The sequence below is a fragment of the Prionailurus bengalensis genome, chromosome A1 (genome assembly GCF_016509475.1).
Source record: "Prionailurus bengalensis isolate Pbe53 chromosome A1, Fcat_Pben_1.1_paternal_pri, whole genome shotgun sequence".
Lineage (NCBI taxonomy): Eukaryota > Metazoa > Chordata > Mammalia > Carnivora > Felidae > Prionailurus > Prionailurus bengalensis.
The window spans coordinates 80673192-80693637 of NC_057343.1; the positions used below are offsets into that span (position 1 = coordinate 80673192).

The 20446-nt window shown below is 49.3% G+C and overlaps 1 long non-coding RNA gene across 1 annotated transcript; it reads right to left on the bottom strand.

Moving 5' to 3' along the window:
- Positions 1-12435: 12435 nt before the first annotated feature.
- Positions 12436-15476, bottom strand: LOC122481471. The gene is made up of 2 exons (XR_006296906.1): positions 15254-15476; positions 12436-12765 (listed from the first exon to the last, which is right to left on the bottom strand). It is a non-coding gene; the product is annotated as an uncharacterized LOC122481471 (long non-coding RNA).
- Between the last annotated feature and the right edge of the window lie 4970 nt (positions 15477-20446).

The following is a 20446-nucleotide window of genomic DNA, read 5'->3' on the forward strand; positions in this document are numbered from 1 at the left end:
CGGCGGGGCTGGGGCGGGGCGCGGCCTGGGGGTCGCTCGGGCGGCTCGCGGCCGCAGAAGCGGAGCCCGGGGAGCTGCTCCCCCACGCACGTGCCCCGCGGCGCCACCGGCCGAGGGCCGCTCGCCCCGCCGCGCAGTTCCCCTGATCTGCGGGTGCGCAAATGTAGCCACCGGTCAAGGCCGTTAGAAGTTCACCTTCGAGGAGCGTCTGAAAAAAGCCTCGTGGCGGAGGCTCGGGGATCTGGAGGGGAGGGAGGCCGAGCAGGGGCGCCTCCAGGGTCGCTTCGGTTTTGTTTTCTGCACTTTTGCAAGAAATCGTTTGCGCGGTTTTGTATCTGAAAAGGTGCGCGGCCGTGACCGGTTGAAACTTGGGAGTCACAGTCTGCCTTTGTCAGTTGCCGTGGCTGCTGCCAAAATCTCTCCTCCTTTTTGAGTAAACCTTGAAACGCCTCTAAAATGTGCAGCGTGTGGGATTTGGTATTTAGTTTAGAAAAAAACTGCTGAGGCGGAACTCGATGCTCTAGTTTGAATCCGGGTCGGTGGTTTGCTGAGGGCACTGTGTGTGCCGCAGGTCGCCGTAAAGGGGGAACAGGACCTGGCCCAGCAGGTGCTCGGGTGCAGGTGTGCAGAGGTGTGACCGCACCGCCCTCCCCCTGAGTCTGGGGAGCGGGACCTTTCCTAACTCCTGCCTCTCCTGTTCAGAGACCTGCCTTGCTTCCTGATGTGGGGGACAAAGGCAAAAAGAAATGCAGGTAAAATTCAATTTCCTTATAACCTGAGTGACACATAACTTGAGTCAGGCAGAATAGCACTCCTCCGGGAACGCCCAACTGCCTTAATGTTAATGCTTTGCCAGAGAGGACGACTAGTGGTTTACTGACAGAGGTCGCAGGCAGGCAGGACTTGAGTCAACGTCGGTTTCATTTACAAGAAAAAAGCAATCTTATCAACAGCCGAACTTCCACAAACCCGTGGATTCAACTTCCTGGGAGCTGGACTCCACCCTCCCCTCCATAGAGTAGAAAATCTTCTAGAATCGGTCACTCCTCACCACCCCAGTGCAGCTCTTTCTGCCCACCTGTCCTGTCCCCTGCTTTTGTGCTCCACATCAAAGCCTAGCTGGCACACAATAGTTGCTCAAGAAAGCTTCGAGTCAGGAAAGGACGGAGGAGTTCACCATCCTGGGGAGACGGGAAGCTGTGTCCTGAAAACACACCATGCCCAGGTGTGCTGCCCCCCACCCTCACTTACTGGGTTTGCCTCACCTGTCGGCCCCCCCCAGCCCCTCATCCGTGTGAGCAGGTCCCCTCCTCCAGGCCCCCCTCGGTGACTCCTGTCACAGTCCTTTCTCTGAATGTCCACTGATGAGAACAAAGGCAAAAGAAAGAAAATAAAATTAAATCTCCTTATAACCTGCAGCCCGCTAACAATGAGGCAGGCAGGGTCTAACATTCCTCCGGGAACGCCCAAGTGTCTGAAGGTCAGTGTTTTGCTAAAAAGAAACAAATAGTTACCTGACGGAGATCACAGTTGTGCAGGACCGGAGTCTCCGTCAGTTTGCAACCGTCTTAATGATTTACAAGAAAAAAAGCAACCTTACCAATTGTGAGCCCCCTCAGGAGCCTGGAAACCTGGCTTCCAAAATATCTTAGAGACTTACGCTGTCCCCAACCCCCTCCCAACCTGAAGGTCTGTAATCAGTCACCTGTCACAACCCCAGTGCACCCTGTTCTGCCCATGCTTTAATAAGACCACCTTTTTGCACTGAAGACATCTTGAGAACTCTGTAGGTTGTTGGCTCCAACCCCCAACACTTGAAACCACATCATCCACCCCCCTCCCAGCCCTTCCAAGCCTCTGCACTTCCTAAGCAGACCATTGTATTTTCATTCTTACCTCCTATAGTAATTGTCAAATTCCGTAGAGACAGGGAGCAGGTTTTAAACTAACTTAGTATCCTCCCCAGCCATCCTTGCTTGTCTCAGCTTACCCTCTCACTCACTAAACGGTGCTGTGAGCCCATGAGGGTCCTTGAGTTTTGTTCTGTGTGCGTCCCAAGTGCCTAGAACCGAGACACGGTCCGTGCTCAATTATTGTGTATTTGGATACATTTCATTAACTGAATGTTGTCTCCACTGCGGAAGACAGCTGCTCTCAGAGCAGGTTCGCAGGGGACGGACCATCCCAGCACCCAGCCAGTGCCTGGCATGTAGAATCCACTCAGCGAGTGTTAAAAATGTTTAATTCTCCGGCACTTTGAAAAACTACATTCAAATGAGAGAATGTCTCCATGTCAAATTTCAACCACTCCTAAAAAATTCCAGAAGACCGTCAATCACCCTAGTCACGGTCACAGGAGGCCGTATTGAGGAAGGAGGGAGACGTTGGGTTAAGAGTCTGTTTAAGGAGCTACTCACCTGCCAAGTGATGTTTACTCTGCCTGGATTTAAACCACTGGCCTAACAGGCTAATCCTTTTTCCAATTGCTAGATGAAACGTTCCCCAGGCCAAGAAAAATATGCAGTTTCCTTTTATTTTTTTCAATATATGAAATTTTTTGTCAAATTGGTTTCCATACAACACCCAGTGCTCATCCCAAAAGGTGCCCTCCTCAATACCCATCTCCCACCCTCCCCTCCCTCCCACCCCCCATCAACCCTCAGTTTGTTCTCAGTTTTTAAGAGTCTCTTATGCTTTGGCTCTCTCCCACTCTAACCTCTTTTTGGGTTTTTTTTGTTTTTTTTTTTTTGTTTTTTTTTGCAGTTTCCTTTTAAAAGAGATGTAAACTTAGCAATTCTGGGACTGTCTACAGTGAAAATAAAAGAAATGAGAAAATATGGCTGCTTTCGTTGGATTTTGCAAAGTAACTTGGGAGTGTTTCTAGGTACCTTGCCGTGCCACAATTTTACCTTTTAAAGTACTTTCTTCTTTTTAAAAAGCAAAGCAAAACATGGGGCGCTTGAGTGGCTCAGTCGGGTAAGCATCCGACTCTTGATTTCGACTCAGGTTATGGTCTCGCAGTTCATGAGTTCGAGCCCCGCATCAGGCTCCGTGCTGACGGTGCAGAGCCTGCTTGGGATTCCGTCTCTCTCTGCCCCTCCCTGCCTGCCTTTCTCTCTCTCTCTCTCTCTCTCTCTCAAAATGAATAAACTGAAAATTAAAAAAAAAAAAAGCAAAACAAAACAAAACAACAAACCCTACCTATCATTTATTCTCTCAGTGGGTAGGAATTGTAGCACTGAGCTCTAAACCCCGACCTAGGAATCAAGCAATGAGAAAGGCAACCAACAAAATAAACAAGCAAAATATATACAGTCTTAGACAGTGATTAAATATTAGACGGAGAAAAAATAAACGGGGAAGGTACCTAGAGAACAAGGCCTGACGGTAAACGCAGGGAGTTCCATTTTAAACCGGATGTCTTCGAGATGGAGTTTCTGTAAGCATTAGGAGGTAAAGAGTTGAAGGTGCATTCATCTGTAGAAAGGAGGAAGGATTCAGGTAGACAGCAGGGAGTACAAAGGCCCTGGGGCAGAAACCCACCTGGCGGGCTTGATGGACCACAGAGGTCAGAGCAGCCAGAAGAGGAGAGAGGAGGTGAGCTAGACGTCAGGGCTGTGATTAGGGGTGGGCGTGGCAGAGAAGGATACCAGGGCCTAGAGGGCATCATTAGGGCTAAGGCTTAGACGCTGTACCAGGTAAAAGGGTGACAAAGGATTCTGAGCAGAGGAGAAACAAGGTCACTTCCCTGCTGTGTTGAGATGGCTGCGGCCCTGGTGGAGGCAGAGGCATCTGGGAGAGACTGCGGTGGTTGGGATTAGCATGATAACTGAGGAATGTTCCAAGTGTTTACACTCTGAGTGTGTTTTGAAGGTGGAATCTACCCGATTTGCTGTGGATTGCACGTGGGATACAGTGGGGGGAGGAGGGACAGGAGGAGCGCATGGGAGGGGGAGAGAGAGGAGCCGTGGACAAGCATCCGGAAAAACGGGGTGCTCCCACGTCTTCATCAGCTCTCAGGCGACAGTCGTCTCTGTCTAGAGCAGGGATCCCTGACCTCAGCACGGCCACACGCACGGGGGGTGTCCTGTGATGGGTAGCAGCGCCCCGCCTCTAACCACCAGATGGGAGGACTAACACCCTCTCCGTGGTGACAACCAAGATATCTGTTCAGACCACGCCCGCTGTCCCCTGGGGGGCAGAATGGCCTTCAGTTCCGAACCACTGCTGTAGAATAATACCAATGCACTTTAAAATTCATCATTAGGGGCGCCTGGGTGGCGCAGTTGGTTAAGCGTCCGACTTCAGCCAGGTCACGATCTCGCGGTCCGTGAGTTCGAGCCCCGTGTCAGGCTCTGGGCTGATGGCTCAGAGCCTGGAGCCTGTTTCCCATTCTGTGTCTCCCTCTCTCTCTGCCCCTCCCCCATTCATGCTCTGTCTCGCTCTGTCCCAAAAATAAATAAAAAACGTTGAAAAAAAATTTTTAAAAAAATAAAATTCATCGTTAAATTTCTCAGAGGTGAACATCACTCCTGTTTATTTTCTTTTTCCTTTTTTTAAATTTATTTGAGAGAGAGAGAAATCGGGGGAGGGGCAGAGAGAGAGAGAGAAATCGGGGGAGGGGCAGAGAGAGAGAGAGAGAAATCGGGGGAGGGGCAGAGAGAGAGGGAGAGAGAGAAGAGAGACAGTGTATCCCAAGCAGGCTCTGCACTGCCAGCACAGAGCCCAGATGCAGGGCTGGACCCCACGAACTGTGAGATCATGACCTGAGCCGAAATCAAGAGGCTTGTGGCAGAGGCCGTGTCTAAATCAGAGGTCCTGCCCTGCACCACGCCATCTACGCAAGGACCCCAACGTTCACAGCCATAAAATATTCATTTCTTTCTCCGTGGTTCACATCCACAGGACCCAGGTTCCCCTTCAGAACAAAAGTGATTTATATATAAAGTGTTCTCTACATGTACCAGCGGCCGCTGAAGATGCTACCCCTCATTATCGTGGACACAGTGGGTTGAGCCATCGCATCCTAAGATATGAGACAGTTTTGCCCACTTGTCCAGTCATTTCTGTAAACTAATCTGCTGCAGCCGGAATTGCCAGGTGAAGCATATGTAAATTGCGTCAGTCAGGATGAGGTTCTCACTGACAGGGACAGAAAGCCCCAAATAACTGGAGTTTAAAAGAGACAGACATTTATTTCTTTCACAAAAAAGTTCTGAGGTAGACCATCTGGGGCTGGCCTGGCAGTCTGTTCCAGAAAATCCTCAGGACTCCTTCCAGCTCACAGCTCAGCCAGCTCAGAGTCGACTCTCACCCTCCAAGTCCCGGTTGGAGCTCCAGCCATCACAGCCACATTCCAAGCAGCAGGAGTAAGGAAGGACAGGCAGAGTGTCAAACAGATGACACATGATACTTTTGCTTATATCCCATTGGCCATGAGTTAGTCACGTGGCCACACCTAGCTGCAAGGAAGGCAGGGAAATGTAGTCTTTACTCTGAGTCATCATGTACCCAAATAAAAATTCTGTAATTAGGAAAAGGAGAAGGGGCGGGGGGACAGGAATTTCTGCCACCCACATGTAAAAAACTCAGCTGACATTGCTCAAAATGCCTCAATGCCAAAAATATGATTTCATTGTATACTTCCGTTAATACTGATTTACAGTATTCTCTTCTCCTGGGTGGCGAATGAGCCTTCAGTTGTTGCCAAAGCTAACTGATGATCTCCCTGGGGTTCGGTGGGCAGATGCACTGAGAGTAGTGATGTCAGCACGGGATTCTGCACAGAATAGCAGCGTGTGTGCTGAATATTTCCCCTGTCTGTCCAACACCCTCCCAATATCCAGTGACAAAGCTTAATCTTTACCAACATGGTAGGTAGAAGTAAGGTCTCATTTCCATTTGTGCTTCTTTGATCATCAGTAAGGTCAAAATCGTTATTGAAAAATCTGCTGGGCAGAGAGCCCGAGCGTCTCAATCAGTTAAGCGTCTGACTCTTGATCTGGGCTCAGGTCATGATCTCACAATTCATGACATTAAGCCCCTCGTTGGGATTCTCTCTTCCTCTCTCTCTCTGCCTGTCCCCCCAGCTCGTGTGCACTCATGGCACGCAAATTCTTTCTCTCTCTCTCTCTCTCAAAATAAATAAATAACCTTTTTTTTTTTAATTTTTTTTTTTTTAATGTTTATTTACTTTTGAGAGAGACAGGCAGAATGCGAGTGGGTTAGGGGCAGAGAGAGAGGGAGACACAGAAGCAGAAGCAGGCTCCAGGCTCTGAGCTGTCAGCACAGAGCCCGATGCGGGGCTCGAACTCACAAACCGCGAGATCGTGACCTGAGCCGAAGTCGGACGCTCAGCCGACTGAGCCACCCAGGCGCCCTTTTTTTTTTTTTTTTTTTTTTTTTAAATTTTTTTTTCAACGTTTATTTAATTTTGGGACAGAGAGAGACAGAGCATGAACGGGGGAGGGGCAGAGAGAGAGGGAGACACAGAATCGGAAAAAGGCTCCAGGCTCTGAGCCATCAGCCCAGAGCCCGACGCGGGGCTCGAACTCACGGACCGCGAGATCGTGACCTGGCTGAAGTCGGACGCTTAACCGACTGCGCCACCCAGGCGCCCCCTTTTTTTTTTTTTAATCCATGGTCAGGGGGCACCTGGGTGGCTCGGTCGGTTGAGGGTCTGACTTCAGCTCAGTTCGTGATCTCGCAGTTCGTGAATTCCAGCCCCGCATTGGGCCCTCACTGACAGGCTGTCAGCGCACAGCCGGCTTCAGATCCTCTGTCCCCCACTCTCTGCTCCTTCCCCACTGCACTCTCCCCAAAAGAAATAAATATTTAAAAATAAATAAATAAATAAATAAAAATCTACTGGTCGTTGGTGGGTTTCCTTTTCTTAATTTCCCATTAAAAACCCGTGACCACTTTTTTTAAATCATGGTGCTACTATAGATTTGCCATGCTTCAAAATAAAAGATTGGAAGTCCTATGTGTATCATATGTAAATGAATTTCCAACACATAAACACAAAACATGTAAAGCGAATACCTGTAAATGAATTTCTATGAAATATAAAATATAAAAGTTTATATATATATATATATATATATATACATACACAAAACTCAACCATGTCAACCTTGTGGATGGTAGTTTTTTAATGTTTATTTATTTATTCTGAGAGAATGACGGAGAGCATGTGCAAGTGAGTAGGGGAGGGACAAAGAGAGAGAGAGAGAGAGAGAGACAGAATCTGAAGCAGGTTCCAGGCTCTGAGCTCCGAACTGCCAGCACAGAGACCAAGCGGGGCTGGAACTCACTAATCATGAGATCATGACCTGATCCGAAGTCAGACGCTCAGCCAATTGAGCCCCCCCCCACCCCGGCGCCCCAAACGTACGTGTACTTTTATTTGTAGGTACCAAACGTACCAATCTTTCCTGCACAGTTTCTGGCCATTTCAATATCCGTCGTGATCCCTTCAATTTACTGCCGAAGGCCTGGTGTCAGCTGAGTGTGGAGAGATGACAAGAGAATGGAATTGGGAACCTTGTTGGCTACGTTTCAACCAAGCAAATCAGGGCAAGTGTTCCAAGTGGTCCTGCACTCTTTTCTCACCTACCAAATGTGCATGGTACCTCCCACCCCCCCAGGAGGCGTGTGATCCTGTACACAGGGGTGCATGGGAGACGTCAGATCCCTATTCCCTCCCTGGGGGGAGCCCCCCACTTCGACCAACACCCCCTCAGCCGGCACCAACAGCACTCAGCATGATGAATCAGGCCCTCGGGGACAGCAACCCACCCCAGCTTGGTCAGGAAACTGTGGGTGTTTATGGAGTCGGTCTTCCGTTTCAGTTTCAGAACCCGCCACCCCGAGTCTCTGCTCTTCCCTTCCTTGGAGTCAGTGGATGACCCCAGGGCTGGAGTGCCGGATTCGGGATTGGGGACGCAATGCCTCGGGACCCTTCTAGGGCTGCTGGGCAAACCACGGTCACAGAAAGACTATTTGTTCGGCATAAACGTCTGCACACAAGTTAGGGGGTGAGGTGGGAACCTGACTGAGAACATTTGAAAACTCCCTTCCCAGCTTAAAGAAAGTGAAACAAAATACCCAAAGTGGCAATGATCTAACTAGCAATACAGGCTGCTATTGTAGCTCCACAATCTGCTTCTTCCTAGATTTCAACATAGAATCTCATCTAATTTGACACCAATGCCTTCTTCCATCAGCTCGTTTTCTGTTTATCATAAAAACTATCCAAAAACTTCAAAACAAAGTTCAAGAATTTTGTAGAAATGGAAAAGAAGCCAATACAAAATTCCAAAAATGGTAGATTTCTAATACATATATTTTTTAATTTTTAAAAATGTTTTATTTATTTGGGGGGGGAGGGGCAGAGAGAGAGGGAGACACAGAATCCGAACCAGGCTTCAGGCTCTGAGCTGTCAGCACAGAGCCCGACACGAGGCTCGAACCCACGAACTCTGAGATCACGACCCGAACCGAAGTTGGACGCTTAACGACTGAGCCACCCAGGTCCCCTTAGGTCCTGTCCCCTGTACCATGAGTCTGTCTTCCCGATGGCCCGCCCGGCCTCTGCATCATCTGCTGTCACCACCCCTGAGTCACACTCTAGGGGAAACCTGAAGTTAGGTCCTGCCCACGAATGCCGGAACTGGTCTGGGGTCAGCCCCACGGCATCCTCCTTGGTGCTATCTCCCAGTGCGTCCATTCTGTCTATCCCTAGCTCAGCTTCATCCAAATCTGGGTAATTCCATAGGCGGATCCCCAGAGTGTGGGTCATCTGTTCTGTCCTGACCCTGGTTTAAGCATCTCTCAGACACCCTTGTCTGTCTTGTGATGAACACGGGTCTTTACATTTCTGTCCCCAGAACATTCTGTCCCCAGAACAGATGAACACGGGTCTTTACATTTCTGTCCCCAGACTTGTCCTTGGGGACAAGCACGTTGACACATTGTTCCCTGGTGTATTCGTCTGCCTGGACAGCTGTGCCCAGTGCCACATTCTGGATGGCTTAAACAACACACAGTTATCCCTTCGCAGTCCTGGAGGTCCGAGGTCAAGGCCAGCCGGGCTCTGCCAGGCATGGCTGGTGCTGCTGTTCCCAGGAGAACCCGTGCCCGGCCGCCCTGTCCCTTGCCAGCAGCATTGCGCCATTTGGCTACAAGTCGAGAGCGGAGATGTGACCCCTTCCTTTCCTCTGTGTAACAGACCAGCTTGTCTGTGCCTCACCTCCTGACTGACCTCAAGTCTGGGACCTCATCCTGGAGGATGTGCGTCTGTGGGGAGAACTCTGAAGGGCTTCGAGGACAGAGAGAGGAGGGGGAGAGGCCAGCACTGCCGTGGGGAGCCTCAGGCAGTCAAGTCCCAATCAGGTCCCGGCCTCTCCCCTCCCCTCTGTCTCTGGCCCTGGCGAGATGCCCCGGCTCGACTTCCTCTTGTGAAACAGTGACCTTCCCTGTGCCCAGAGAACAAGGAACTCCAAGTTCACTGCTTTCGATTTTTCAGTAACCGATTGAGTGGATGCTGAATGTTTCTAAGACACTGTACGTGAAAGTCTTTTCCACACGGTGCTATCCCGTCTGCGATTACCTCTTCGGTCTCCCAGCAGACGGCTTCTTGTTCTTTTAATTCTCTGCGAAAGAGCTACTTTTCCTGGGGCGCCGGGGTGGCTCAGTTGGTTGAACGTCCAACTCTGGTTTGGGCTCAGGTCATGATCTCCTGGTTCTTGACATTGAGCCCCATGCTGGGCTCTGTGCTGACAGCCTGCTTGAGATTCTCTCCCCCCGCCCTCTGCCCCTTCCCCACTCATGCTCTCTCCCTCCCTCTCTCTCAAAATAAATAAATAAAAACATTAAAAAATACTTTTTCTGGCCTTTAATGGCTACTCCCACCTTGTGAACTACCCCCTTCTCCTCTTGTACGTTTCTCGTTTTCTTCTTCCTCACTGAGTCTCAGCTGGAATTTTGAGCCATGATGGGCAGGCTTCTGAGCAAGGGGCTTCCTCCCTTGTGTGGCTAAAACTCCTTCATTCTCCACAAGACTCGTGGTCACTAGCTGTTCCACTTCCTCCAGAAAGCCTGCCCTCCACGTGCCCCGAAACTGCTCTCACCCACGTCACCGGGGACCCACCTCACGGTCACTTCGGCCACTCAAAACATTTGTGGCCTTTGACCCTGTTTCTGGCTTCTCTCTTGACAATCTGTAGCTTTCCTGACCATGTATGCCTTGGCCTCCCCAGGGCTCTCCCCTCATCATGTGGGTTTGCTTTTTATTTTAATTTCATTTTATTTTTTCATATATATATATATATATATATATATATTTTTTTTTTTTTTTGAGAGAGAGAGAGACAGACAGACAGAGTGCAAGCAGGGGAGGGGCAGAGAGAGAGGGAGACACAGAACCCGAGGCAGGCTCCAGGCTCTGAGCTGTCAGCACAGAGCCCGACGCGGGGCTCGAACTCACAAACCACGAGATCATGACCTGAGCCACCCAGGCACCCCTACGCACCATACAGTCGAAAAGTGTCCCGTAAGTCTTTATCTGTGCACTGAAACTCCGTTACGTACAATATTCTCTACCTTTCCTTGGAATGGAACATTGGCCCCTCTGGAATCAAACCTAAATCCTGCCAAGAGTAGACTTGTAAAAACAGACCTTCTTAAAGACTAGAATTTCTGAAGATCTGAAAAAAACTAAATAAACAATGAGCATAACGCCTGCTGAAAAAGAAGGTGACCCTCATCTCAGGACGTTAAGCCAGGGCTGCGACTGGTGCCCGTAAGCCACCGCTTGGTCTAATCGCAGGGTTTCATGGTTCTGGTAAGTTTCTCGAATTGCATCCCTGTGAGGTTTGGACCTTCCGGGGAAGAGACCATCACGACCCACACGTGGGCGGACATGGGGCAGCAGACAGCTGTCTTCAGGGGGCAGCACGGAGGGGGTGTTGCCAACCCCAGGATTGCCCTTCTTGATTCGTATCGTTGGGGGAAACGCCTTCCCTCTACTGGTGCAGACCCAGTGGCGGGGGCCCGGACACTTAACAACAGACAGGAGAAAAGAGGGCAAGTTTATTCACACACATGTGAGCTCTCTCACTGCCCCTGAGCAGTGAGAGAGCAGGGTCCGTGTGCCAACCATAGGGTGAGGGGGGCAGACAGGGCTGCTGTGCGGAGACATTGAATTCTTAGGGGGAGATGGGAGGTGTGGCCGCTGTGGACATGTCTGCCAAGGCAACTTCCCATCCTGGGGCCAGCCAGTCTCCTTCCCTGTGGGGGTGAAGCTACTTTCTCAGACGAAGCTTCTTTCTGAATCCGCTGTATGTTACCTATCTCCAGGCTCAAATAATCTTCAGACCAGCTCTGTAGGCCAAGTGGGCCCCTATGGGACCCAGAGAGCTCTTGCCTGCAATGTGACCAGAAGGATCTTTCTTCAGGGCCTCAGTGGAGCCCAGAGCTGAGCTCCCACTCCCGTGGGCATTGCCCAAGGTACCCTGGGTTGTGCTCAACAAGACCCCCAGGCCCTCCAGGGGGCCCACGGTCCAGCATTCCTGGCAGGACACGGGTAAGATTCCCACGCTTCGTTGTGCAATGCAGGCGTCATCTTTAAGAGGAAAGATGCGTACTTGCTGGGTCTGTCTGTGTCCCTCCAATGCATGCGGTGAAACCCTAGCACCCAAGGGGATGATGGATTAGGAGGGGGGCATCTGGGAGGAGATTGGGTCATGAGGTAGAGCCCTCCTGAAGGGGGTTAGTACACCTGGGAGGAGACCCCAAGAGATTCCCTGCCGCTCCCAACCCAAGAAGGCACAGTGAGGACACCTCAGCAGACACTAGACCAGCCCGCATCCTGATCTGCCTCCGGCCTGCAGAGCTGCCTAATTTGTAAGCCACCCCGTGTGTGGGATTCTGAGCGGCCTCAACGGACTGAGATAAGACATTTTTTCTAAGACTACCCAAGGGGAATAACTGTATTTTCATTTCCCAGATGCTTCCTGTAGCTTTCGTCTGCAACCAGAGCAGACGCGAATCTGAAGACAGCACTGTCCCCACTGCAATAACCCACCAGAGCCAGGGGGAGCCCCCACGGCACCCAGGATCGGCCAGCTTTGAAGAAAGGCGCCTCGCCGCTCAAGCTCCGGCGTGAGCGTTTCATCATTTACGAGCACTAACTTGTCCACAGTGTGGCTCTGAAATACATTCAGAAATTAGCTCAGCAGATTTCCTGTGCATCCACAGGCGGCCCTGTGGTCTTTCTCTCCCCCCACCCCCCCACCTGATTCCATTGTGAGTTTCCCTGGATGCCACGGGCCCTGGTGACTGTTCTGTGGCTGGAGAGCAGAGCCAGGCCACCTCGTCCCAGGCGTTAATCATCCAGAACGGTATCTGAGAGCCAGCCAAGGTGCTCGGGTCTGCGTTTCAAGTCACTTTTTATTCCTTAGAAGAGCCGGTTATTTTTACTTTACCACCGGACACACGCTTCTACAGCAGACCCGGGCTTGATGATTAAGGAACTAATTCATACTTCCAGCCACCTGAGTAAGTATTAGCACGGGTTTCGATAATCTAGCAAAGCCATGAGGGACTCTTTACAAGGCCAAGGTAGTTTTCAGGAAGTACGAACGGGGCTGATCCGAGGTTTTCAGACGAGGGCAATGAACACGGTGCGGGAGGTGCTGACCCTTCTGGACCCCCGTGCTTTTGTCCACTTGGCACATCTCCTACAACGAATGCACATTACTTCTGAAAAGAGAAAAAGCAAATCTAAAGTTAAACCTAATTTGAACCGGGAAAAGTGGGGTGGAAGTTTACGGAAAGGACCAAAGGGAAAGCTGAAAATTCATCGTATGTACTTTTAATTGAAATAGAATTTTCTGGCATCATTCAAGTATTTACTGGCTTTGGGGGGCGGGGAGAAGGGGAGGGTGTGTGGCTCGTGAAATGTGTTCAAATGGTGGGATTCGGTCCCGCTCTTACATGACAGGTCTTAACAACTACTCTTTGATGAAGGTGGAACCATTAAAAATAATGGTTGAGGAGATGCAGGGGGAGCGGGGCTCAGTCAGTTAAGGGTCCAACTTCAGCTCAGGTCATGATCTCACGGTTCAAGGGTTTGAGCCCCGTGACCGGCTCTGCTCTGTGTGTGGAGCCAACTTGGGATTCTCTCTTCCACTTTCTCTCTGCCCCTCCCCCACTCACAAGGGCACATTCTTTCTCTCTAAAACAATTTTTTTTTTTTTGAAGAAAATAGATGTTGAACCATATGAAACCAGCACATGAGCTTTGATGACCTAAAAATGGAGATTTCAGGGGCGCCTGGGTGGCTCAGTCGGTTAAGTGTCCGACTTTGGCTCAGGTCATGATCTCACAGTCTGTGGGTTCCAGCCCCACGTCGGGCTTTGTGCTGACAGCTCAGAGCCTGGAGCCTGCTTCGGATTCTGTGTCTCCCTCTCTCTCTGCCCCTCCCCTGCTCACACTTTGTCTCTGTCTTTCAATAATAAATAAACATTAAAAAAAATTTTTTAAATGTAGATTACATGTGGTTTAACCAACAACTTGATCAGTTTAACTATGTTTCTAGACGATGTCTACTGGGTTGGTTTAAACATGTTTCCTTTCAGGGCGCTTGAGTGGCTCGGTTGGTTAAGTGTCCGACTTCAGCTCAGGTCGTGATCTCATGGTCCGTGGGTTCGAGCCCCGCATCGGGCTCTGTGCTGACAGCTCAGAGCCTGGAGCCTGCTTTGGATTCTGTGTCTCCCTCTCTCTCTGATCCTCCCCTGTTCATGTTCTGTCTCTATCTCAAAAATAAATAAACATTTAAAAAAAATTAAAAAAATAATAAACATGTTTCCTTTCAGCTGCATAAATTAAAAATGCTCAGCCTTAGCCTATGCCAACACCCCACCGGAGAAGACAAGGGCCAGCTGCATTTCAGGTTCAGGGGCACTTTCTTTCTTTTTTTTTTTTAATGTTTATTTATTTATTCTGAAAGAGAGAGCAAGGGAGGGGCAGAGAGAGAAAGGGTGGGAACATTCCAAACAGGCTCCTCACAGTCAGTGCAGAGCCGGACACGGGGCTCGAACTAATGACCCTGGGATCATGACCTCTGCCGAAGTCAAGAGTCAAATGCCCAACCGACTGAGCCCCCCAGGGGCCCCTCAAACACGGCAAAGCAAAAATAAACAATACATGAGATTGCATTATCCAGAAATAAACCAGTGTTACTTAGTGTAGTGGAAAGATCTTTCCAGATATTTCCCGACTCTGCCCTCAAATACGTCCGTTCCCAGGAAGCCTTACAGGTGGCATCATGGGAAGGGGTGCTGGGGTCTGAGTGTGGTGTACCAGGCCCTTCACACGTCTGTCACTTTGCTTCTGGATCCCCACCCTTGACGAATATCCCCTTGCCAGTTTCTTTCTGAGTCTGTGGGACTAAGTCCTTGAGGTAAATTCCCAGAAGTGCGATTGCCTAACCTCTGCCCCAATTTCATTGTTCTCTACAAAATTGCAAAACCCATACATACTTGGCTTTTTTTTATTTCTTTCAATCAAATAGTGCATAAGAATGCAAAGTAAAGGGGCCCCTGGGGGGCTCAGTCAGTTAAGTGTCTGAGTCTTGGTTTCAGTTCAGGTCATGATCTCACGGTTGTGTGAGTTCCAACCTGGCAGCGGGCTCTGTGCTGACAGTGCAGAGCCTGCTTGGGATTCTCTCTCTCCTTCTCTCTCTGCCCCTCCCTCGTTCGCGCTGTCTCTGTCTCTCTAGGAATAAATATTTAAACTTAAAAAAAAAAAAAAGAATGCAAAGTAAAAATGAAATGGCCCCTGGTTCTCAGCCACCCTATACGACTCCCGGGGGTGGTTGCTGTAAATAGTTAAGAGGGACTTTAATGAAGCAAGTTAGGGTTTAAATCTCTGTCCTCTCTCTTAATAAATATTCAACCAGGGAAAGGCTCTTAGTCTGTTTAATGCTTAATTTCCTCATCTGACAATGAAGTTAGTACTAACTTCTGCTCACCTCTTCTCAGGGAGTTTTAGGACACTTAAATAAAATATATGTGAAATGGAACATTCACCAAAATGTATCTGTACACAGATCACGATGGAAATATCCATAATTGTCAAAGATCTGAAATCATTCATGCCAGACCTTCCAGGTAGAAGACAATTAAGTAGAAAACAAACAGCAAAAGGAGAGGTAGAAAACACAACGAAAAGCAAAAAAAAAAATGACCTGTGGTACTGATCCATTGGTACAGCTGCTACGACCTCCTTTTTCTTAAGGACTAACATACTTTTTACTAGCTGGCTGAGCTGGGTGAGCCCGGGCAGTTATGGGGATATAGTAACCAGAGTGGCCCAATCATACTCAGACCCCAGCTCTGCCACTGGCTGGCGCTTGGGTGTTGTTTTCTTCCGCGGGAACGTGGCATTTCCTCTGCAAAAAAAAAAAAAAAAAAAAAAGATCCATTAGAGTCCTAGTGGCTCAGATGTGACCTTATGTGGAATGGGGTCATTGTGATGCAGTTTGTGAGTCTGAGACGAGGTCACAATGGGGTGGCGTGGGCTCCTAACCCGATGTGACTGGTGTCCTTAGAAGAACAGGGCCATGTGATGACTCAGACACGCAAGGAGGTGTGACAACGGAGGTGATGGAGATGAGGCAGCTGTCAGCCGAGGGTCGCCGAGGGACACCAAGGGTCACCTGTAACCACCTGAAGCTGGGAAGAGGCGAAGAAGGATGTCCCCACAGCTTTCAGAGAGAGCACGGGTCTGTGGACACCTTGATCTTGGACTCTGAATGAACTATTAGATACAGATCTCTGTTGTTTGAAGCCGCCACTTTGTGTACATTGTTACGGCAGTCCTGGGGAACTAATGCACATCTGCCTAGAAAAATCCGTGGCAGAAGGTGGCAGGCTCCCACTAGTACAGCTGGAACCCTTGTGTTCCACATGAAACATCAGCAGACTCTGAAAGGTTAGGAGGAGAAGGCATACTGCCAGCACAGCCACTTGGGACACGCACACACGCACACACACACGCGCGCGCGCACACACACGAAAAAGCCACCTAAATATGCAGCCACCGTATGACTTGAATGCACTCCTGGGCACTTACCCCAGAGAAATGACATCTGTACGTGGATGTTCATATCAGGTCAGTCCCAACAGCCAACAACTAAAAACAATGCAATTGTGCTTGACTGAGTGAATGAACACACCCGTTCCAATCCATCCACACCGCGGAAAACCACTCAGAAATATAAAGAACCAATAGGCAACAACCTGGATGAATCTCCAGGGAATTAACCCGGGTGAAAAAAGCCAATCCCAAAAGGTTACGTACTGTAGACTTCACTGATACCATGTTCTTGACGTGACACAATCATAGGGACGGAGAACAGATCCGTGGCCACCAGGGGTCCAGGAGGGCTGGGTGGGAAGCAGGTGGTGTATCTGTACAAGGGCGATGATGTCATCCTTGTGGTGATGGAACTGTCCTATATTTGACCGGATCCGTGGTGGGATCCTGGTTGTGATGTACCATAGTCTCATAAGATGTCCTCACTGGGGGAAAACTGGGTAGAGTATATGGGATTTCTCTGTGTTAGTTCTTTCAACTACGTGTGAATCTACAAACATCTCAAAGTAAAAAGCTTAAAAAAAATCGCCGTGAGGAGGAAAGAAAACAGTAGATGTAGCGCCCTCGGTACGATGCGGGGCAGGTAGCAGGGAGCCACAGGGCTGAGACTGGAGTGGCCCTGGGCACACCGGACCGCTGTTCACCCCGCAGGGCCGTTGGGTGTCGGCTCCCGCAGAATCCGGGGACTCGCGTTCTCCCCATCTCTCTGCCCTGCCATTCGCAACGCATTGGTTCACGTTCAGGCCACATGTGCACAGGCTCCCAAGGCTTCTCCAGCTGTAGGTGTCCTGTACGGGCTGGCCTACGCTCACCTGCGTCCCTCTGAGAGCAGAGAACCTATTCCCGGAAGCCTCGCTCACAGCTTCATGGCCAGGATTGCTTCACTTACAAAATCAGCTAGTGGGATGGAACCACTGTGCTTAGGTCAGATCAGCCTGGATTAACCTCCGGACCGGGGATGGAGCCAAGCTTCCTGATTCAAGTGCAGAATCACGTCTATGCCGGCCAGAGAGGAGGAGGTGGGAGGCTTGGCAACAGTGCCCCTCTCCTGCCTTGCCTCGCCCTCCCACGGCCGGCTACCAGGCACCCTGCCTGGGTTTGCACACTGGTCCGGGCAGGAGCTGGGTTCTGCCCAGGTTCCCACCCCCTGCACACCACAAGTGCCCCGTGCTTATAAACAATACATATTCGCAGAGATGACACATTCATTCTGCCTCCTGAGCATCTAATTAAACGTACACCCATTAGCTGTATCACGATGGCTCAGGTTAGAAACTTAACCAGTCCCCAAGCCTGCAACCTACTTAGTTTCTGCAGAAGCTGTAAATCCTTCCTGCTCTGTGAGCTTCTAAATTGGATTTGTGCCTTCCGCTTTTTGAGTCGAACGCAACCTGTGTTGTTATACTCTGTGCTTTCTCTGTTTCCCTGTGATATAAGCCCACGTGGATTGCTATATCCTCATGATCCACGTTCTCTAACTGTTCTCCACATCTCCTACGGGAGGGCAAGAAAACGCAGGTGTTCCAACTTCTGCCTAGTGACTCACGTGGCCCACCAAGTAAGCCAGCGATTTTCCACCACAAACTTTGCGTCACTTTTTTTTTCTCCCCAAGTAAAGCTGTTGACTAAGTCGACTATTAGTTTGAATTTGAAAGTACCATATCCCCTAAGCAGAGGCTAGCCTGGCTTCTCTGTCTCTGTCTCTCTTTTTGTTTTTACTTGTCCCTGAATCACCGGGGAGAAATGATTCTGACCCATAAAATGGTTATGTTGCAAACCAAACAGAGGTTCCCATATTCTCCTTAAGATTCTTCACTGGATTTCCATGCTTCCTGGATTGGACTTGAATTTCTGGATCTCATTCTCAAAGCCACCCGCCGTTTTGCCAATATCTGCCTCAGACTCTTGCAGATCTATCGAGTTCTGGTTTCCCTGCCTATCTTCCCTGTAACACAGAATATAAATGTGAGATGTTAGACATCAGCTCCTAGCAAGTCCTAAAGACATTATCCTGGCCAAGAAGAAAAGATTTAGCAGAAATAATGGTGCATCAAGAATCCAGAATGGTTTAAGTCTCCTGAGTTCATTGCCAATTTATCTTCAGGAGAGTTTCTGCTTGCGTCGAGTTTGAAGCATCAGGACTTAAGGACAAGACGTGCTGGTAACAGCAGTTAGTTCTGGGCTGATTTGCAGGGTTTACAGAACCGATTGTCATCCTCAGGCACTCACACTGAGGACATTTCAAAACTGTCATCCCGGAGACAGTAGAGGGCACTCTGGGTAAATACTAAAGTAAAGAAAAAGCAAACATCCCAGAATGGAATGTGACCCGGAGTGCTGGGTACAGTGCGTGATAAGGCTCGCGGTCAAACTCCTCTTGCTAAAAGCTAACCCGGTCTTTTCCGATGGTTTATGTTCTCAGTATCCCGGAGCTCTGCTGTCCCCGGAAGCTGCTAGCCACATGCACATATTTGAGTGGGTTCACATTTAAAATTCATCCCCTCTGCTTGGGTGGCTCTGTCAGAAAAGGGCCCCACTTCAGCTCAGGTCACGATGTCACGGTTCAAGAGTTCGAGCCCCATGTCGGGCTCTGTGCTGACAGCTCGGAGCCTGGAGCCTGCTTCGGATTCTGTGTCTCCCTCTCTCTCTGTACCTCTCTGCTTTCTCTCTCTCTCAAAAATAAATAAACATTAAAAAAATTATTAAAAAATTCAGCCCTTCACTTGCACTGGTCACATTTCTTATCCTCAATAGTCACGTGTGGCTAGTGGCTACCATGTTGGACAGCACAGACATGGAATATTTCTATCGTCGTAAGAAAGTTCTAGACAGCGCTGTTGAAATCTCAGTTCTCATATTTGTTACAATTGAATATGTAATCAGAGTATGCCACCCCCAAATATGCCACTTTGCCATAAAGGTTATATTGAGCCGAAGGAACTAAGAACCAGCAGACACGGGGCGCCTGGGGGGGCTCAGTTAGTTAAGCGTTCGACTCTTCATCTTGGCTCAAGTCATGATCTTGAAGTTTGTGGGTTTGAGCCCTGCATCGGGCTCTGTGCTGACAGCATGGAGCCTGCTTGGGCTTCTCTGTCTCCCTCTCTCTGCCCTCCCCCTGCTCGTTTTCTCTCTGTCTCTCAAAATAAGTAAACTTGAGAAGAAAAAAAAAAAAAAGAAAGAAACAGTAGACACGGGAAGCCCTGCCATCTCCTTCCACGTAAGAACAGGGAGTGAATCTGCCTTGGGAAGGGGTGCCCCTGTCTCAAACCAGGAAGGGAGGACCGCCTTTATCACCAGAGATGGCGGTGGTCCCAGGATGCCTCTGCATAAACCGTCTCACTGAATAACCCTCAGCTTCCATTAGTTATCCCCGTATAGTTCCTTTCCCACAGCGTCTGCTCCTGGATGCCCAAACCCCATTTCCTTGGTCTGGTCACTTCTCCATGACTTTGTTACAGTTGTATATATGCCCCCACTCCCTAATTGGACCCCTTCTCTGGGTCTCCATCTCTGTGCAGGCCTCCACTCATGGGGAAAAATTAAATTATCAACAAGTGAAATGTGTCTGCCTTTTCTCCTGTTAATCTGTCTTTTGTCAGTCTGATTATAGACCCCCTACCCTAAGGGGGCAGAGGAAGATTGTTTCCTCCCTTACATAAGCCACCAAGAATAACGGAAATTGGGACCAGTCTAGCAGAGAGGCTGAACTCCCGAGGTCTGATGAGCCTGAATGTCCTAGGGACAGAGGGTATCCATGGCATGAAGTCACCTGGCTTCCAATCAGGTGACATCACCTGGCCACCCTTCCAGTGGCTTTCTCTTATTTTGGAGAAAAATTTCAGTTAGAGAAAGAAGAAGGTATTTTTCCGTTAAAAAGTAAGAGATATTGGTCTGAATATCCTTTGGGATTCTGTTCTATATAAATTCTTGATTAATTTCTTTTTAAAAAATTTTAATGTTTATTTATTTTTGAGAGACAGACAGTGTGAGCAGGGGAGGGGAGGAGAATATCATTTGGGATTCTGTTCTATATATATTCTTGATTAATTTCTTTTTAAAAAGTTTTTAATGTTTATTTTTGAGAGAGAGAGAGAGAGAGAACAGGGGAGGGGCAGAGAGAGAGAGAGGGAGACACAGAATCCAAAGCAGGCTCCAGGCTCTGAGCTGACAGCACAGAGCTTGACATGGGGCTCGAACCCACAGACCGTGAGATCATGACCTGAGTCAAAGTCGGGCGGGGGCTGAACTGACTGAGCCACTCAGGCGCCCGACTTGTTTAATT